We start from the raw sequence: 19976 nt of genomic DNA, 5'->3' as shown, positions 1-19976 counted from the left end.
AGCAGGGCCGTAAGGCATTAACCAAGCCCGGCAGCGCTGCCGGCTGCGGGGCGTTTCTGCCCCCCCGGGTGCCCCAGCTCGGCCCGGGTGCCGTGTGCCGCCTTTCCCCCCGCAATGAACCCACCGGACCCCACCGCCGGTTGCGCCTCCGGGGCCGCCACTTCCCCCCGCCCGGCCCCGCCCCGGCCCCTCCCCGGTGGCGGCGGGCTGCCCGCGGCGGGGCGGGCCCGGGCGGAGCGGGGCCGCGCCCCGGGCCTGGCCGGGGGCGGAGCGGGGCCGCGGCCGGGCGCTATTTGGGCCATGTGACGGGCCGGGCCCCGCTGGCCGCGCCTGGCGCCGGGAGGAGCTGGGGGTGTTGCGGCTTCGGCCTCCCCGCCGCGGCGGAGGAGCAGCAGCAGGCGGGCGGCTGCTCTGGCCGCGCTCCGCTGCTGCACCGCCGCCCCGGGAGCAGCCTCCGGCGGGGCCCGGCCGCTGCCATGGTTGGGCCGGCTGCCTGGGAACGGTAGGAGCCAGCGGGGGCGGGCGGGGCGGTGCGTGCCCGCGGGGCCGGGCGGCCCTTCCCCGGGCTGGCGGCGGCCGGCCCGGCTCCCCGCCGCGGGCTCCGCGCTGCCGCGGCCTCCGCCTCCCTCTCTCCCTCCCTCCTTCCCTCCCTCGGCGGGTCTCTCTTCCCTGCTGCCCTCCCGCACAAGCCGCCCGGAATCGGTGCCAATTTAAAGCCCCACCAAAACGCCAGGCTGGGGTGAGGCATCGCTTGAGCCCTTTGCAAGCCCTGAGTGGCTCGGGAACCGGCTCGCGTGTGCTGTGGGGCCGCACCTGAGCGTGGGAGGCCCCGTCCCTGGGGAGCACTGGTGTCAGTGGGGCGCGGGGATGGTGGCTGGGGCTCAGCGAGCTCCCGTTGCTCAAGGGAGCAGAGGGGCCTGAGGAAATCCCGGCGTTTGCGAGGGTCGTGGAGCTGCAGTTGGGATGCCGTGAGATGGGTGGCTGCCAGAGGCCAGCTGGCGTAGTTGTGTGTGGATTTGAAAAGCAAACACAGATAATTTCAGCTCGGAGATCTTCAACTCATTAAGGAAGTCGGGTTGTTTGTTCAGTGTCTGTGGTTACAGTGGTGGTCTCTGGAGCACACCTTACAAGGTCTAATTAATACGTCTGGGTTTTTTAGTACCTAAACCTATGCTAATACAAGGGGAGCTTATATAATCCTATACCTGAAGTACCTAGGCTGTTGTTAAGGGAAGAGATTAATCTTGCTGGAGCCTTGTGTTGAAGTATGCCGTTTGTTCTCCTTGTTACCTGTATGAGAAGTAGGCGGTCAGTGTGGCTGATGACTGGTGGTGGCCATGCCTGATTAGAAACCTGCGAATTGTCTGAGCCATTGCCCAAGATAAGGAAGTTTACAAAATGATTGTGAAAATGGGAGTTGCTTGGAGAAAGATCAGCTCTTTTTTTCCTGATAGCAAGGCAGGATGAATTTATGAGCCTTTTGTCCTAAAAGCAGACTTTGCTTTTCCCAACCCTCTAATGTCTAATTTCTACACCAGATTCTGCACAGTAGTCTTAGCAGCTTAGTCTTGCTGGGTGCAAGTTGACTGCTAAATTACCAGGGCCAAACTGTGTGGAGTTTTCAGTGGCTTACTGTAAAAGGGATCTGGCTACAGGATGGATGGGGTCAAAGTGGCTATCCCAGCCTATGAGGAGGAGGAGAACTTGGAGTTGGTGAGGGAATGACTGGCAATGTGATGGAGCTCTGCAGCTGTTCACAAAGTGAATGGCAATGTTGAGAATCCCTGAAGTGGCTTGTTGAGGACAGCCTTCCCTGACCAGCCAGTGGCTACTGTGCCTGTCGCTGCCCTGCTCTGTCTGTATGCCTGGCCACTGGCCCTGTCATGGCTCTCAGTAGTTGTGATGATGGATGCATAAAGCAGCTATTTCTTCTCCCCCCCTGAAGACAAGGAATGAACTTCAGCAGTGTATTCCTCTGGGGGGCATCGTATTGTTGCAGTACATCAGCAGCAGCCTTTTGCAGCCTCTTTCTGCTTTACAGGTTACTAAGTGGACTGTAATGTGGTTGGAGTTTGTTTATAAAGTTATGTTAGATACTTCTGAGATGCAGGTTTGTGTTCCAGGAACTGGTTAGCTGATATGTGCTGCATTTGTGTGGAGTCAGTTCACTGCTGCTAGATCCTGGATGTGGAAAAGGTGTGGAAAAAATTGTTTTCCTGTGCTTTTTTTTTAATCCCTTGCCCCCTATGTTTCCTTTCCTCAGAAAAAGTGAAAGTAGTCTGCAGGGGTTGCCTGTCTTGTCAAGTCTGTCTTGCAAGGGCTAATTAAGAATTCATTATGTTAATGGCATTAAAAATCTGTGGCTAGTGAGCCAGTCAGGATACTGTATGCCAAGCTTTGTGAATGAGTGCAGACTCCACTAACAGTTAATCTTCCAAGTGACAATGTAGTTTTTGAAGAATATAAGATGTGGAAGGGAGTATGCTCTGTGGCTGTCTGAGGCTTGTCTCAGTCAAATTTTGTGGCTGCTGCCACTGACTACACTGGAATTGGCAACTGTTAGGGTAGCTCTGATAAGCTAGTGCAAGCTGTGCTTATAGTTCTGGGCTGTAGTACACATGTACTGACTGAGTCTGGAGTCACTAAGGTCTTGTGTTGACGGGGGAGTAAGGATTAACTGGTGTTGGCAGGGAGTATCAATGAGATGACCTCAGCTGGGTTGTGCTTTATGTCCTGTGGAAGGAAGCTTGTATGTGTATTAGTTAGTAGAGTGATGTAGCATTATAGCAGTAGAGAAACAGCTTAATAGACCTGCATGGATTACACTAACAAGCTCTGTTTTGGTAGGAGTTTCCCTAACCTTGACTCTACCAAAGTCTGGTTGGTGTATGTGGCTGGCTGTGAAACTGCTGCCCTGTTCCTTTATATTTGCAGGTGTGTGATGTGACTTAGCAAGTTAAGTTGCTCGTACAAGATATAAGTTAAACACTAGTTGCTTCCAAACAAAGCTGTCAAATGCCTGCAGAATAAAATTGAGTAAGCGTCTGAGAACCGAGGTTACCAAACTGCAGTCACTGGACTGCTTTGCTGGTGGTCATTGCAGTAAGGGCTGATGTCAAGGTGTTGACTCACTTCCACTTAGTACATTGCTCTGAGCAACAACAACAAAAAAAAATCTCTTGAGTTACTCCATGTGAGTAACTGCTACAGTTGCTACTGTTTCAATAAATAATTGCTGGGGGGGGGGGGGGGGGGGGGGGGGCAGAAGTTGGAGGCAGTGAGCCCAGTTGTCCTTAAGCAAAGATGAGATGTGTGCTACAGCAGATAGCCAAGAGGAAAACCTAGCTTAAAAGTAATAGTTCCCAAGCACATGGTGGGGGAAAAGTGCCCCTGTTAAGTGTGTTTTCCCAGGGACTACTAAAGCAGTGTCACATCTTTAAAAGAGGTGGGGAAGGGGTTGTTCATAGATCCCTCTTAACTCTGTACTGTTCTGTCCTCATAGGTAATGCTTTGGAAGCTCCTGGGCTAAAGTAAATTGGTCTGTTGCATTGATTAAGAAATTCTTTTTCTAGATGATTGTACTTTGGATGAAGTAGTATCTAGTCTAGAAAGAAGACATAATGGATCTGTCTTGGAAAGCTTCAGCAGTCCTGTTGGGCAACCGAGTATGGTAGGGGACTGAAGGAAACATTCTTGTGCATGGCAGAATGCATTCCTGGATAAATTAGTGAGCTGTAGAAATTCAATATAATGTATAAATATAGTGATGAGCGTGACTGAGAGGCAGCCTGCTCTGACACATTGCAGGAGAGAAATGCAAACCAAGTTGTCTGAAGGATATGAGAATACTACTGGAAACCAGGGTGTCTGCTTTGGTGTGTACCATTGGGAGAACTCCTATGATGTTCTTGTATGTCTGTTTCTGCTTGCCTCTCAGCTGCGAGGTTGAGAACAATCCCTTATCTACCCTGATCCTTCCACCAAAGGACAGACACTTAGCTTCTGCTGTGTCTGCACTAACAGCTTCATGTAAAAGTCATGAAGAAGTCTGAGAGCAAGAGAATGGGCGTCTTGTCAGTCTAGCTCTTTCACTGACTTCCTTTTGTCCCAGTTATCTTCCCTGATAAACTTGCAATTCTGTATCAAACACTTAAACATGTGTTGTTAGGTATAAGTTTGTTTAGCAACTCCTCCCTGATTTAGTTGCAGGTATTGACATTCTTGGTGGCAGTGAAATTTTCCTTCTGTTCAGTGATTGGAATAACTGACCAAGTACCAAAATGCTAATAAATCCCTGTACATCTTCATAGACAAGGCTTCCCTCCCCTGCAGTCAGTCCAGCTGGCTGATGCTTTTCTTTCTTGAAATGTGAAGGTTTTCTTCAACCAAAATGTTTGTTGCAAATGCATCCTATTATGGGGGATTTAAAAGCCAGCAACTTTCTGACTGAATTCTTAGCTAGTCATGAGACAGCCTGTCACCATCTGCCAGTGTGATCTTGAAACAAACCTGTCTGAGCTCTGGAAGCAGGCTGTGCTAGTATGGTTTTGATCCTGAAGAGGCTAAGAAGTTATCGATGCTCTGGAGTTGCCTACCTGGAAACTGTGTGATTACAGAGTGTTTTTATACAGCAAATAAGATTTAAATGTTCTTTCTGAGTGTTAATTTCTTCCTTCTTCTGTAGCTGTAGGGTGGCACAGGCTGCCACCTGTGTAGCGCTTAAGGGAAGGAAATACAGCGGACTTTCCCTAGTGAAGTAGATTTGGTGTGAGCTGGATATTGTACTGAGGTCTACCCCCAGCATGTGAAGTCAGTGAGTAAGGGTACTGACAGAACAGTGAGGTGAACCATGAATAATGTCCTATTGTTGAGCTGAAATGGAGTAAGACTTAAGCTGTCCCAGCCCAACGGGCTGCCTTTGCAGAGGCCCCTGCTTTGGCAGGAGTGTTAACTATACATTTAAGCTCTGGGCCTGGACCACTGGGGTGATCAGATGCAAGTGCTGGTTAGTGAGGTGGGTGCTTGGTGCTGTTTCATGACTGCTGGGGACAGTTCTGTTTGTCACATGTTGTTGTGCTTGGGTTTAAGGTCCAGAGCTTTCCAGGCCAGCTGGTGCTCGTGGCAATCTGACAGTACTGCGTGTGCTCCAGGGAGTGTGGTTTAGGGGGATGAGTGTAGGGCTGTGAGCCAGGGACAGCTGTGGGCTGATCCTTTCTATACATCTGACTTGATGTGTGGCCTTGCTTCAACTACTCAACATTTTGCATTAGGGTTTTTTAAAAGGGAGAAAATAAAGCTACTGCTTTTTTCTCTGACCCCCTTTGTCAGGGATGGATACTAGTACCAGACTTTATCCAATGGGCTCTACCCTGTGATTTATCAAAGCAGTTGGAATAGGAAAGACTTATGATGCAGGGATTTCTGGCAGTGGAGTGGAAAAAGTGGGAAATGTCTTTTCTGTCCACGGTGTGCAAGTGCCACAGTTAGGAGTGGGGGGCTTTCTAGTGCTTCATTCATGTGGTAGATGTCTTGCCATCTTCCCTTCTCACTTTGTTTTGTGCTTAAGCATCATGGAACTTCAGCTTCAAAGCTGTTTTGGATTAACACCTTTTTTTGATCGTAATAGACGAACGGCCACCTACCCTTGCCTTATCTTTTTTTCTTAACCCTGGAGAGTTTTGTCCACTAATATTTTCTTCTCTTATGGCTCTGCTAGTTTTTCCTTGTCTAGAACATAGGAAGACAGACTTCAAACTGAAGCGATGCTGCTACTGTATAATAGTAGGGCTTTTAACTTACAAAATTTTCCCTGGGAGGAGAAAGCTTTTTACCTAAAACCAAAGCAAAAACCACCACCATCTGCTTGATTTCAAAGTGAGAGCAACAGCTTTTGACTTGAGAGCTTTGGGGCAGAAGGTGGTAATGTCTGAATGGAGTTACCAAACATGGGCTTTTTCTTTTAGCCTGGGAGGGGAATTTGATGGAGCTTGTAAGTCAGAGCAGCTGTGTAGATGTTAACTTCAAACTGCTTTCTTTGGATAGCTGGTATGTTATCAAGTCAGGAATCTGTCCTGAGGAGATCCCAGATGGGGCCTTGACACCATAAATGTACAAAGGCACTCACTTGCACAAAAAACTGCAGAAACAACTTAGTTCTAAAGAACGTGAGCCACAGATGGTAAACAGCCAAGAAAAGCAAGCAAGGGGTAAGGCCGAGCTGTTCTCTACATGCGAAGGCTACATTGGTCTCAGATGTTTAGAAATTCTTAGTTTAAACTTTTGATAACTTCTGGTTTGTATGGCCTTTTGGAAGTTAAACTCTACGTAAGTAGAGATGAGAAAAATGCCTGGATTCCAACTACAGTGTTTGAAGGCTTGAAGGAAGTCCTGGAGTTTGCCAAAGTGCAGTTCTTACCTAGATATCCTAATTCATTGTCATATGGTGCCTCAGGATCCTTGGGTCTGTAGTGGTGTAGCCTAGGGAGCTGTGCTGCAGGGAAGAATTGCTTCTTGTTGAAAAAAGGATAATGACCCTTGAAATGCCTCCAAACAGTAGTCTTTGGTCTATGGAGCAGTTGGGACACTGTGTATATGGAATGGATGGGATTGGTGCTGCTGTTGTCAGCAGTTCTCCATGGGGCTTATCTCTTTGTTAGATAGTCCCCTCATGCTATTTAAAGGTTAAACTGGTCCTGTTACTGAACTTGGACAATGAGAGGGGGATTGTTCCATACTAATCTGAGTACATCTGGGACTGGAAGCTCCAAGTGGTGTACATGTAAAGAAAGACCTAAAACTTTGTGGCTCAGCTGGTAGAGGGGTAAGCTAAACTGAGGGAGTTAGTGTTTATGTCCTAGTTCCTATGAGCTGTTGAACAGCTGCAGAAGAAACCTGTTGATGCTTTTGCTGAAAAGGGATTTGAGGCCTGTGTGAATCCAGAAAGTACCTGGCTTGACTCCTATGGACAGGAAATGGAGTTTCTTGGACTTTCTGTTCTGGGTTTATATGATAGCACAGCCTGCCACAGCTCATGCCTGTGTAGTTACTCTACAGCTTGCTGTCAAGGTTCTGCACTGCTGACTTGAACACTTGGCTTCCTTACCTGAAGTCCCACACAGTTTCACTACTAGTGTTCTGGGGTTTTCCATGTGGTATGCTGTATACTTCCAGCTGGAACAATAATGGAGCTGGGGGTGGGAGTGAATCAATCTAATGAACGTTTCATTTTTTTTTGTGAGGCAGGGCACCGCTTTCCTCCTGTTACTTCACAGCTTTTTTTGGAGTGCTGTGTGTCCCTTGCACAACAAGGATCAGACAGGCAGATATAAGCGCTTTCAGCCTCAGACTCAACTCTGATATTGATTCAGGCACATGCATCTCTTAGATCTTGCTAGCATAGCTTAGTTTGCAGCCTAAGAGGAAAAGGGCAGAAGGGCTGCACACATGGCACTGATTCCAGCAGGATATTGCTGTTAAGGTTAGGTATGTGGCACACTGTCTTGCCAACGTACAGCTGCTGTGTAGAAGTTAAAAAGGGGCAGCTAATCTGCTGTGAAGTGCCTGTGAGCTTGGCTAATGGTGAAAATCCAGGGAGTGAAGGCAGACCAGCATGGAAATATGCTACTGGTTTTCCAAGTTGTGGGTTTGACTTTGCTATATGTGGGGATGGGGAAGAAGAAAAGGCAATGTGTGTATCCTGTGTTTATTAATGTGGGTCCATTTCAGTGGCTGAGGTTCATCCTGGAATTTGGATGCTATAGTTAACTCTTGATATCTGCCTTAGCTGTTTGCAAGAAGCGGCTTTTGAAGGAACTGAGAACTTTTCTGGAAGGTTCACTCTACGTGTTCTCCAGCTGAATCTTTCCTTTTTTATTGAGGTACTGGTATTCCTTGTGTGCTTCTGAGCCTCTGAGTATGAAGCATGCAAATGGCTGTCGGACGTTGCCTTCCAGTGAGATTGTTGAAGGGGCAGGTTGTATGTGCCCACACAGGCCCAAATCTGCACTTTTGGCATGAATAACATTAAATCCCGAGGCTTTATCCGATAAAGCCTGGTGTGTGGACACTGAACTGGATTTGCAAGAGGCACAGCTTTGTGTCAACACTTTAAGTGGGAGGGAACACCTGACTAGAGAGAGCCTGGAAGAAGCAATAACCCACATCTGCAGGCAGGCTGTGATTGTGCAACTGCCCTCCTGCTTGTTCCATAGCCAGAACAGTGCACTGTGTTACTAGGGGGAACTTGCCAAGTATGCTGTGTCACTCCAGGATGGCAGAAATGTCCAGATGTTTGCCTACAAGGAACTTGAGTGAATCTGCTGCTTTACTGAGCTTATTAGTTTTGGAAGAGGAGAATCTTTGCTGCTAGGTGTACTTGCATACGTAGTGTTAATTTTCCTGTAAGGACTTCCTGCTCTATGCTTTTCTCCAAAAAGGAATTTGGCTGTCACTTGAGGTGCTTTCAATCTTTGACCCTTGATGTGGGGATATGGTTGTAAGTGCATGCTGGTGTTCCCTTCTCAGCCAGGTCCCTCTGGGTATAGCAGCCCAGCTTGCTGCTGAGGGTACAACCATGTGGCAGCACATTAGCAGTGGGGGTAAACAGAATTTCCATTGACTACAGGGTGCTGATGGGGCATGTGCAGTGTCCCCTGACAAAGCTTAGGAGACAGAAGCAGGTGTGGGCTTTAGGCCAGAGATGTGGCATGGCTTTTGGTGTGCATCTAGGAACATACAAGATCAAGATAAGATATCTGGCTTATCCTCAGTTGGACTGTGTTTTGTGGGATAAGCGTAGCAATGCTTTTCTGTGAAAATGGAGAGAAGGATGGCTGTTACTGGTTTCATATTTCTAGTAAGAAACATGAACTGAGTGGCTCTTCAAGCTCTAGGTGGGAAGATTCTTCTCAATCCAGGTAAGACCTCAGTGGGCACTGGGGAGCAGTGTGCTGTAGACCATATATTAAGGCTGATGGAAAATCCCTCATGTGAGTGAGATAGAAGGATGGTTTTCAACCTTATGGTCATTAAGGTGAGGAGGAAGAATAGCATATTATAACCAGTACTTGTTCAGAGGTGTGTGCTCTTATGTTATTTGGATTAGGCTGTCTTCAAACCTTTGTAAAAATGTCAGCTGATCCCCAGTCTAGACTGTTCTCAAAAGAACACTTGGCCTCATGGGAATCTCCATTTCAAGGTGCAAAACAGCAGCGGGAGGCTCATCAGTTATTTTACTGTTGAGATGTTTTTTGTGCTACTGCAGTGTTCAGTATACTCTTAAACCTTGTTTTGGGATGTCTGACACCTGCTAACGAGCTTGTCATGGAAATTATGTCTGCTGCAGGGCTGTGGTGTTGAATAGGTATCAGATGAAGTCGTGTCCTGGCCCTTGTGGACAAGGCGGGTGGCCCAGCAGGTGGCAGGCTGGCAGCAGTGACAGAGGTGGCTTTGCATGCTGCTGGATGTAGTAACCCTTTTCTGCTTGACAGTCTGATAGAAAAGCCAGGCAGTCCAATTAATACATGCCTAGATCCATATATCCAGGGTGAATATCTTTGTAGGCAGCTTTTTCAAGTCCTAGTACAGTAGCACCAAAGCGCTGGGATTATCTGTAGGGTGATTTGAGCTTATACTTTAATTAAGTATTAGAAATAGTAGTGCAATGAATTGACTGTAGAAATAAAACTGCGAAGTGTGGTTTTTCTTTTTCTGGTGTGAGGATTTTGAGGGAGGAAAATACCGTTGGATGTGGTGGCAGTGTTTGATATTCCAGGCATTAGATGTTCCAGACAGTTTACAGCTATTCCATGTTTGGGAGGTTGTGGTGCACTGAATGGTGGGTGGCAGCGGCCTTCTCATTACTTTCAAATTGATGCTTGTACACAGCAAATATTGGCAAAGCCATCCAGCCTCCTCAAAAGGAGGAGTAAGGACTTCAGTAGCAGCCAAATACCATTTGAACATACTTTGGCTGAGACTGTCCAGCCTTAGAGAAGACAAACTTAGCAGATGCTCAAGGGAGCAACTAACATTAACTGTGCTTGTGTGTCAATAATTCTTACTCATTAAACTCTGAAAAAGCAAGGCAGCTTATCTATTCTGCTTGTTCCTAAGTATACTGAGTGTATCTTTAAGAACAGATCTTTTGACTGTTTCTACAAGGTTTTTTCCTCTCTCTCTATTTCTTAAGTTCTATGAATGTGTTTCAAACTTTGTTTCCTAATTGGAAATTTTCCACTGATGTCATGGGAGCTTTCTGTGGTGCACATCAAATACCTTGGTTCACTAGGAATTAAGTGACTGTACAAATGTTTATATTAAACACTTATTTAGAAGACATGTTGACTTATGAGGACCTATGATGACTGTGGTGTGTTGGCAGGATAGGTTGACTGTACAGCTTTTGTCTTGCCTTTGAACTGTAAAAGTACTGGCAGCTGTTTAATGCCTAGATAAGAGAACTCAGGCTTCCTTACATCTAATGAACTTGTTCCATCACTGACTATTGTGCTGTTTCTTGTCTTTTACATTGAAGAGATTTTTGAATGGGTAACCTTAATGGAGAGGACTCAGATGGTGGTGTCTGGAGTAGTCACAGCAGACAGCTGTCAGCTTAATTATAGGTACTAGAGTTCTACTGTTTCAGAGAAAAAACCTGCAGTTTAGTCTGAGAAGCCTTAGGGTGGGAAGGAAGAGATGGTGAACATATATGTTCTTCAAATTCTGCTTACTCAGGTTTCTGTGGTAGTGTTAGGGCATTTGGAAGGTAGACACAAAAGGGATACAAACCATCTTAGCATCACCTCACCCCCAAATGCACCTCAGACACTGAGCAGTGGCAATCTCTTCCCTTCCCTGAAGGAGATGGTGCTGCTTCCTGAAGTAAAGGAAATGGTCTTTTTGAAGCTGCTTGTGGTCTTATGGAACCTTGCTTATGAACATCATGTGCTAGTAGCTATTATCTTTGAAGCAGACTGTCTTAGCAGGTAGGTAGTCAAAACGTTTGATTCAGTCAGCTTTGCAAGACTTACTGGACTTCTGCACTCAACTTCATTATCACGTGTGGCTGTGCACTCTGTGTGTGTAAGACCAATCTGCTTCAAATTTACGGGGAGCAGAGGAAAGATTTGTGTAGAACTGCAGGCTGTTCAGTTACCTCACTTCTGAGAGGGCAAAATACCTTTGGAAACTTATTGTTGGAATGTAAATGACAAGAGCAGCAAGGGGTTAGGTATGACTTTGTTACGTGAAATGAAGCTTATTGGTGGGCAGAATCTTTACAGGCAAAGAATGTTTAAATACGTTTTCACTGCTCTTTCCAAAAGTTATGCTATTGGACTGCTGTTAAACTAAACTGCCTAGGAAGCCCTAATTGTCCCTACACAAACTTAAACTGAGAATTTTGGTATGGTACTCTGCCTTGAAAACAGGGTTGATGCTTGATACCTAAAGGAGGATATTCTGTTTCCTTTACACAAACTTTCATTCCAGTATCCTTTCTCAATCTGGTGTTGAAGTTGTTATGCATACTTCTAATTGCAGTCTTTCCATGTTCCAGTGTCATGGCTGTTGATGTAACTGATGATGCTGAGCTGGGAGGCTTTTTGGAAGTGGATGATTTGGGAGGAATATTATTGTGCTTGGGCATAAAGATGGATTTCTCCATACAAGACTTAATCCTGTGCAGCTGGATGGTTATGCTGAAGTGGCCCAGAGTTAAAATTTGTGTTCTTTTTAGGTGCTATCTGAAAAGATGCCACTTAAAGCTGTTTACTATCAAAGGCCTGTACAAATCTGTCTCTTCAGCAATATAGCCCCTCTTCATGGTTCAGAGCATGACTATCTCCTAACCAGTTTTAGTTGCATGGGATGAAGCAACTGATGCGAACTGTTAACTTCATATTCACTTTTTTTCTAGCGGAGAGGTACTACCTCTGTGTAAATTAGCAATGCTGGACTTAATCGTACAGATGTGCTTGGTTGCTCCAGCTAAATGACAGAGGTGCAGCTTCATGTTGGCATACAGGAGGTGAGGAGGAAGCCACTTGATTTACAGAGCTTAAGCTAGCAGCAAAACTGTTGCTTACGAATGTGTTGCTGAGTGTGTCCTAGTAAGACTAAGGGACAAATTCCACTTCTTGCCATTTGAACCAGTCACTCTGGACACTAACTGGTAGTGAAGCAACTGTGAGCAGTGCTGTAGGTGTATGTCTTGGTCATGCTTTTTGGCAAAAACATTTGTTCTGTATTACCACAACTGTTATTTCCAGGAAAAAATTGCTCTTGGATATCTGGCCACTTGACAGTGCAGATGTCCTCTGAAGGCAGCATGTGTATTCCTGCAGCCACAGTTTGTATAATGTGCATTAATCCATTTCATTTTGGCGCACTGTGCTTTCAAATCTGATTTGTCTAGTTGTATAGGGATAAAACTTCAAGCAGTCAGGCTAGAAAGGCTTTCTAAAATTGTGCTGTGTTATGTGAAGCCTTTTGCTGTATGATGCAAGAACCTAACTGAAGCTCTTGGTCACCCTGCCTAACTCAACCAACCATGGCAATTTCCAAGGACCCTTTCAGGTAATAGTGAAAGCAAAACCTTGCATCATGCTGAGACTGTGCCCAGATACAGCTTTACTGAGATGTACAATGTCTCCTTTCTTAATTATGGTATGTCCCAGGTCAATTACATTTAAACACAGAGTCCAACCATGTCATTAAACTTTTTTGGCTAATGACGAGTCAGAAAGCTAGTGAGGCATCATCCCAGAATGCTTTGCTTTGGGGAGTTGCTGCATATGTTCCCGTAAAGCTGGCAGTGTGAGTTCTCTTGTGTAATCTGTCTGCCAGGAATATCCTGTTAGTTCAGCACTTTATGGAGAGCTGCTGTGAGATGGCTTTTTGCTTGTGTGTATTCCTGGATGTGGAGGGCTTACCTTACTAAGCATACTGATGGAGTGGTTTGCTGAATGTTGACAAATATCTCTGCACTAGTCTGTTGTATGTTTATCTGGCTCTCTTTTGGGGTTTTCACTTATATAACCAATGTTTGAATTGCATGGCTTCTGGCAGCAGCATCAGAAATGAAAGGTGAACATCCTTCTAGAGACTGGCAATGGGCTGGGTCAGGCAGAGTGCGCTATGTTGGCTTCTATTTGCTTAATGGTATCAAAGAGCTCAAAGGTTAAATAGAAGTAGCTTTCCATATTAACTGCTAATCAGCGTAAGGATGGAGATCCATGCTTCCACTGCAGAAGTCGTGGGCTGAAGTAAAACAATAAATGTGTGCATGGTAATCAACAGAGCATTTAGATTCTGCAAATCTTGTATTGGATCCATGTTTCATAGACAGTTTTCACATGAGCTGCTTGTACTTTGTACTTTTGTGCTAGCTATCTGGTCTTCTCTGGATGTTTCCCCCAAGCTCTAGCAGATGAAGCTTGATGTTACTAAAAAGCATGGGAAAAGGGCAGAAAACAGTCCTTCCCCACCCAAAAGCCTCAAGATGGCAGATCAAAGTGACCCTCAGTAAAGCTAATGAATCTGCACAGTAAAGATATTTAGAGGGACTTGTCTCAGTGGTATTGGGTTGGGGGTCAGACAAGAGCAAGGTGCTTATATATTCTTTGCCTGGGTTGCATGGTGTGAGTGGCATTGCAGAACATAAATTTCTGTTTGGTTTGTTTCCAGTGGAAGCTCATTGTATACCACAGCATGGCTGCTCTTCCTAATGTTTTCAGTGCTGTAAAAGCTGCTGTCTCCTGCCCTAATGTGTGAAGTACTAGTAAATCCACTTAAAACAGGGCACAGTTTACCTACACTTGTGACAAACTTAAGTGCCTCTGTAATTGTTACAGGATTGAACTTGAAAGCGTCTAAAAATTTGTGTTATATAACAAAGTCATGATGATTCTGACTTGATTATTTGCAAAGAACAGTTCGTACTAGGCAGACAAGAAATGCCAATGCTTATTTTTCCTTTCTCTACTGGCTGGATTGCAAGCCACTTATGCCCAGAGGTTCTGGAGGTGTGCTGCCATGGTATGACTCTGCTTTTTTGCTAACAGAGATTCCTAGGAAACTGCTTTCCGTCTGGAGACTTGGAGGGAAAGAGGGAATTGGAAGATGGGAGGGATATTGTGGACTTGAGCAAACCAAGATGCTTGATTACACTGGGATAGCCAGTTTGGATTTGTCTGGATTCTTTGCTTCAACTGGCTGTTGCAGCATTTGGAGAAGAAAAATTGCATCTTCCGGCTATCTTGTTGGATTTGGAAAGGGTTTTTCCACAGCTTTTGTTATGTTTTAAGGGTTGTTGTTGTTCCCAGATCAAACTTGAACAGAAAACATAAGGGTGCTGCCAGCTTTCTGTCACAGACACCTTTTATCTTGCATTCATCTCTTCCAAGCAGATGCTGCTTTCATTTCTTCTACTTTTTTGCTATAAGACTAAAATTAACAGCCCTTTGATGCAGGGGAAAAAATTGTATTTCAAAGCAAAGTACCTAGTTAACTTCAATAATAAAACTGTTGTTTTTATCTTGACGGTAATTCTGTGTTCCTTTGAAACAAATCTGAGGGTTGGAAGCTCCTGAACCCTGCTTGCTCTAAATTAACATGCAGATTGCTCCTTTCTGGGAACATCAGTGACTATTCTTTTTGGGAGGTATAGATGAAGCTGAGCTGCCCAGGGTGAGGCTGTACATGGGGAAGAGGGTGACAGACATTGATGCACTATGTTCCTGTAGATGGCTTTTCTTCCAGCTGATGAGAGGCTGCAGTGTGTGGCTAGTGCTATCACAAGAGTGCCAAGTGCAGAGCTGAAGGTGGAGCACAGCAGGGGGAAGGAGCTGAGGAGAACATAAGTTTTTCAGACACTTCATTGTGGTAGTGAAGCAATCTGTATTCTTTAGCCAGACAGTGTTGTTTTTCCCAGCCCACCCTGCCCTCCCTAACCTTCCTGCCTTCAAAGACTTGACTGAGCATGAGGTTTGTATGAAAATCCAGCTTCTGGCTTTCATCTTTCCCACTTAAAAAGATGAGCTCTGTTCCTGTAAGGTGCAATACTTCCTAAAGGGTGGTGTGGCTAACCTGCATGCATTGGAAGGATGGTTCCCAAGGGGGATGTAGAGGCATGCCTGCCCTCACAGGGAGGGCAACTGGTGGATAAGGATGAGCCATGGCATTGCTCCTGTAGCAAGTGACTTTGGGGAACGAAGAATTCCTAAAATTAGGCCATGTCTGGCTTGGCTAGTGGTTGGGACATAGAAGAAAAGATGTGGCTCTTATCATTTAGCATGTTATAAGAACTAGCTGATGCAGCAGAGGCACATCTGATGTGCAGGTTATGGGTCCAAGATCTCATTTGAGAGTAGGTGCTAGGGGAGATATCTTCTAGAAAATGGTAGAAGCCAGATGCTTTTGGAGGTGAACTGCAAAAGCCTTTTTTTTTTTTGGGGGGGGGGGAAGTGCCAATAGCTTTTTAATGTCTGGCTGGTCCTACTGAAAGTACCAGACGGACTGAGGGAGGCCACAGAAGGCTTTTGCAGAGAGGCAGATGCTGGAGGCATTGAAGAATCGTACAGACTTTCAGGTTAGGAAGCCTAAACTTGATTTAAAAACCTGTCGTGATTGTGTGGTGAGCTCCTGCTTTGGATGCTTGTGCAGGAGGGGTGTTGACTTCTGAAAACATCCTTTTGCTATGTGAACAGAATGTTTTCCTAAACAGTATGAAAAAAAAAAAAAAAATCACTTCCTCAGTGACTTAACTGTCTCCTCCTGTGAGGTTTTTGTCTTCAGTGGTGACACCCTCAGTCTCCACAGACCTCAGGACAGGAAAGACCTGAACGTATAGTTTAAGATGTGAAAGATCTGGGTTTTTATACATGAGGATGTAACTTCAGTCCTCGTTTTCAGCAATTAAGAAGTGCAGGATGAAGAAATCTGGGTATACGTTGTAGAGGAATGCTGAGTTTTTTCACGTGGCAAGGTAAGACAAAAAGACCTGTGAACTAAATCCATGTTTACATTGCTTAGAGTAATTCACTGTGCAGTAAGAAGGCATTAAGAGCTAGTACAGGAGGCTGAACCACATTCACTTGTTTAGAATTTGACTTGAGGATTAACATTAAATTCAACATGAAACTGGTTGATTAAGAAACTGGAATGGCTTGAACAGGGAGGAAGATGCATAACTGTAAGTATAAGGAAAAGTTTTGTTACCATGAGACTTGTCAAGCTTTGGAATAGGTTGCCCCAAGGTTGTACAGTCTCTTTTTTTTTTTTTTTTTTAAGGTTTACAAGAGAAAACTGGATGAAGCTCTGATTAACCTAGTCTGACCCTGCTTTGAGGAAGAGATTTGGCTAGAGACCTCCTGAGGTTCTTTCCAGCCTGAATTAGTCTATGATTCTATGAAATAAGCTTATATAGGCATCTTGCTGTGATTTCAGAGGAGTTAAACTCTGGAAGCGGGTAGGCTGCTTTATTGGCTAATAGGCAACAAGACTCATCTTCTGCATAGCCAAGCTAGAATCTGGGATTTTGGGTTGTTTGTTTTCTAGCTTGTCTAAAAAATTCTCATAACCAATTTCTGTACCAAAAATCACCCTGAAACACAGAGGAGAGAAATTAGTTTTAAGTCTTAGCATTGCTGCTAACACTTCTGTAATTAAACATTTGTATTAAAAAGCTTTCTTCTAGTCTTGTCTCAATGTCAAAGGTGAGCTACAAAACAGAGTTTGGCTCTGATTTAATTACCCCTTATCCTGCAGTATTGCTGACTACTAAGTAGTGGCAAGTTCTTTTGCTTTGACAATAGTATTGATCCCTTCAGAGCAGGCTGTCCTTGGAAGGACACCAGTTTTTCTTGGCTCTCAAAGCAGCTATATAAGGTTGCTTTATCTTCCTCTGAGCCCATCCATCTGTATGTCAGAAGGTCATCATATGGGGTTTATTTTTTCATAGCAATTGGGAGTACTTGATACAATGCTATGCCTCTAAATCCTTTGTAAATGTGTTGTGGTGCTGTGGGCTGGACAATTGAGTGAGCTCTTGCTCCTTGTTTGTCACTTCTGGGATGCTGAAAGAATGTAGTAGGAGAGACACAACAGAGGGATCCTTTTTCCAGGATCAGTGAAGGACTAAGTTTTAAGAAAGCAGACAGTACACTGACCAAGCAGCTTCTTTCTGCTTTCTGGATTTATAGGAAGGAGCAGCATTCTGAATTGTGCCCTTAAAAGGTTTTGAGGGTGTGGGGGGAATGATTAACAAGACAAACTATAATTCTGCCTGGTATTGTACAAAACAGTTCATATCCCTTAAATCCACAGGATGACAGATCTAACTTGCAAGGTAGAACTAAGATCAGTCAAATGTAGCTTTAGAAGATGTTTTTGTTTCCAAGCACTCCAGCACAAGGCCTTAGCAGCCATGTTGTCTATCTTCCAGGCATGTTACATGATGCTCAGTAAGACAAAATATGAAATGACTTACTGAACTGCAGTGCTTCTAGTCTTGGCACTTAGTTTGACTGATGTCAGCCCCTCTCTTGAATGACAAGACTACCATGATAGGTCAAAGGAGCACAATTAATTTAATCTTTTGACCTGGTGGTGAAAGGGTGGAGAGAAACTGACTGTACAGGCTAGGGCAGGCTGCTGGTGACAAGGTACTGCTAGCAGCAGTTTTTGAGATGGTGGGAGGAAAGACCTTGGAGAAGTTGTGCTTCTTTCACTACATAGTTCTCTGCCATTTTCCCTACTTGAAGTTCAACGTAGATTGGATTGTGCTGTAGCACTGGTCACGTGTAGGAGGACGTAGTAGCTATGCACCGGTCCTTAACTGTATGTTCCAGGGTTATAGAATGATTTTTCTTATGTCTTGTGATTTGATTGTCATAATGTCGGATCAGGTGGAAAAGACTCAGTCAGGTAACTCATTAGCTCCTGACTGAGGGGCTTGCTTGTTTTCTTCCTAAAAAAAAGCAGCAAACATGGATAGTTGCATGGGAGTCTTTCCACATCCATCTGCCTGACTGATGGGATTGATGTGACAGAGGTCAACACAGTGACTAAATGCAGACTGTAGAAGGGAGGATGAAAGGGATGAACTGGGAAGTGGAGCATGATTGAATGTGAGTAAAAGGATGCCAACTGAGTTTCTGAGGATGCAACTGTAAAAAACATGTAAAACTGGAGGAGAAAGAAAAGCTAACCATTGCTTTTTTAAATGTCAGGGACAAGGCAGCTTTTTGTGAGGAGGAACTAAATACTGTCCTTCTGGGTATTGTGTGCTGGGCCTAAATTTCTTCCTCAGTAGCAGGCAGTTTGTGGAGCACCCTCTGTGGTCCTGTTCTGCACCTTCACCTTCTGCCCCAGTTATCACCCTGTTATGTAACGAGAAGTGTGCAGCACTTCCACTGACCTTCTCATACCAAAACCACTTTTTCCTATGCTACATGGCAGGTTGGTACTGCTATTGCTGCCCATCTAAATAGGGGAAATGCAGATCCAGGGAAGTGATGTGCTGAAGCTCTCTAAGCGGAGTGGCAATGAAGCAGGGATGGACCATAACTTCAGTTCTGCACTGTAAGGCCCTGATTTTCCTGTGACTGAAAGTGTGCTGCTCTACCTTGTTTCGCAGAGAACAGTGTTCTGCTTGTGATGCTATAAGAACCTAATGCTCTGCTTGGAGGGAGCAGAGACACTGTTGTAATGGATCAAGAATTATTTTTTTCTAGTACATGGCCCAGATTTCAACTATACTTTTTCCATAGTGCTGATGAGCCGTACAAGACACTTGCACAACTTCCCCTCTGGCATAGATGTATTTGATGTAGATACATGCACTGTAGCTTCAGACACAATAAACCTATTTGAGGGCAACAAGCTGAGTAATCTGGTGTTTGGCAGCTGCTCTGTTGTGGGGATTTTTGCTTTGCTGTTAGCAGTGCTTGTGACATTTTTAAATGAAAAGAGGAAGGAGGAGGCAGTAGCTGGGCAACCTTAATACTGAAGTATCTCAAACTACAAATGGTTTTCTTGAGAGAAGGAATCCTGCTGGAATCTACATGTCTCCTGACAGAGCATACTGTATTGCTTTTAGGAGCTGGGATTGAAATATTCACAATCTGCTGTGTACCTTACATTTTAAATCCTTCTAACTGAGAAAATGCTGCTCTAACACCCAAATCTGACTAATAAATGGCTGAGTTCCTGTTCTTATGCAGGTATTAGTACTTGGTGTGTACTAGGAGACATCACTCAACTCTTGATGGGCTCTCTGTTTATGGAGGTGCTGTGCATGGCCTTATTCTGCCCACTGAAAGCAGCACAGCAGCTATGCTGGAAAAAACTAGGAGTTCTAAACTAGCACTTCGAGTAACTGGGATAACAGTTTTACTCGTAAGCCCAACCATGTTGCTTCCCCCATTCCTTCAAACACGTAGCATGAGAGGCTTTCTAAAAATTTGGTTCTAGGCAAAGGATAGTGAGAATATGAGGCTGACCTCCCGTGAACTGGGAGAGAATAGCACAAGATGCAGCTGTGCAAGTACCTTTGCGCTGCCCTGCTGTCACCTAGGAAGGACACAGAAGGGTAGTTTTGATAGATGACTGAGAACTTTAACATGGTTTTCTCTTCATGCAGCTGCTGCTAGCAGTAAATGGTAGTGATTCCTTGTTAACTGTTTGAAGGAGAAAGCGGTGCTTTGTTAAAAAAACCCCTTTGTCCTGATGGCTTGTTTTGTTGGCTGATCTTGCAGTCATAGCAAAAAAGGGCATTTGATATAGGAATGGAAACTTTGGAAAGAGGTAGAAACATCAAGCTTCATTCTTTCCACCCACTGCTCCCCTTTCCATCTACTGATTATCAGAGAAAAGTAATGAATCAAGATAATGAAATGGGCATGAGGGATGGACAGTGGACTTTGTAGGCTGTAAATTAACTGCAGAAATAACTAAAAGCAGGGAGTTCTTTTGCA

The 19976-nt window shown here is 44.9% G+C and overlaps 1 protein-coding gene across 1 annotated transcript in view; it reads left to right on the top strand.

Moving 5' to 3' along the window:
* The first annotated feature begins 257 nt into the window (after positions 1-257).
* SPSB1 (splA/ryanodine receptor domain and SOCS box containing 1) overlaps positions 258-19976 on the top strand; it is a 37755-nt gene continuing 18036 nt past the window's right edge. The window contains exon 1 of the mRNA XM_033007763.2: positions 258-502. The gene's annotated coding sequence lies outside the window, so the exon portion shown is untranslated. The remainder of the gene's footprint in view (positions 503-19976) is intronic.

Source organism: Tyto alba, unplaced genomic scaffold (genome assembly GCF_018691265.1).
Source record: "Tyto alba isolate M040663 unplaced genomic scaffold, T.alba_DEE_v4.0 Super-Scaffold_20000042, whole genome shotgun sequence".
Lineage (NCBI taxonomy): Eukaryota > Metazoa > Chordata > Aves > Strigiformes > Tytonidae > Tyto > Tyto alba.
This window is presented reverse-complemented; position numbering and strand designations above follow the sequence as displayed.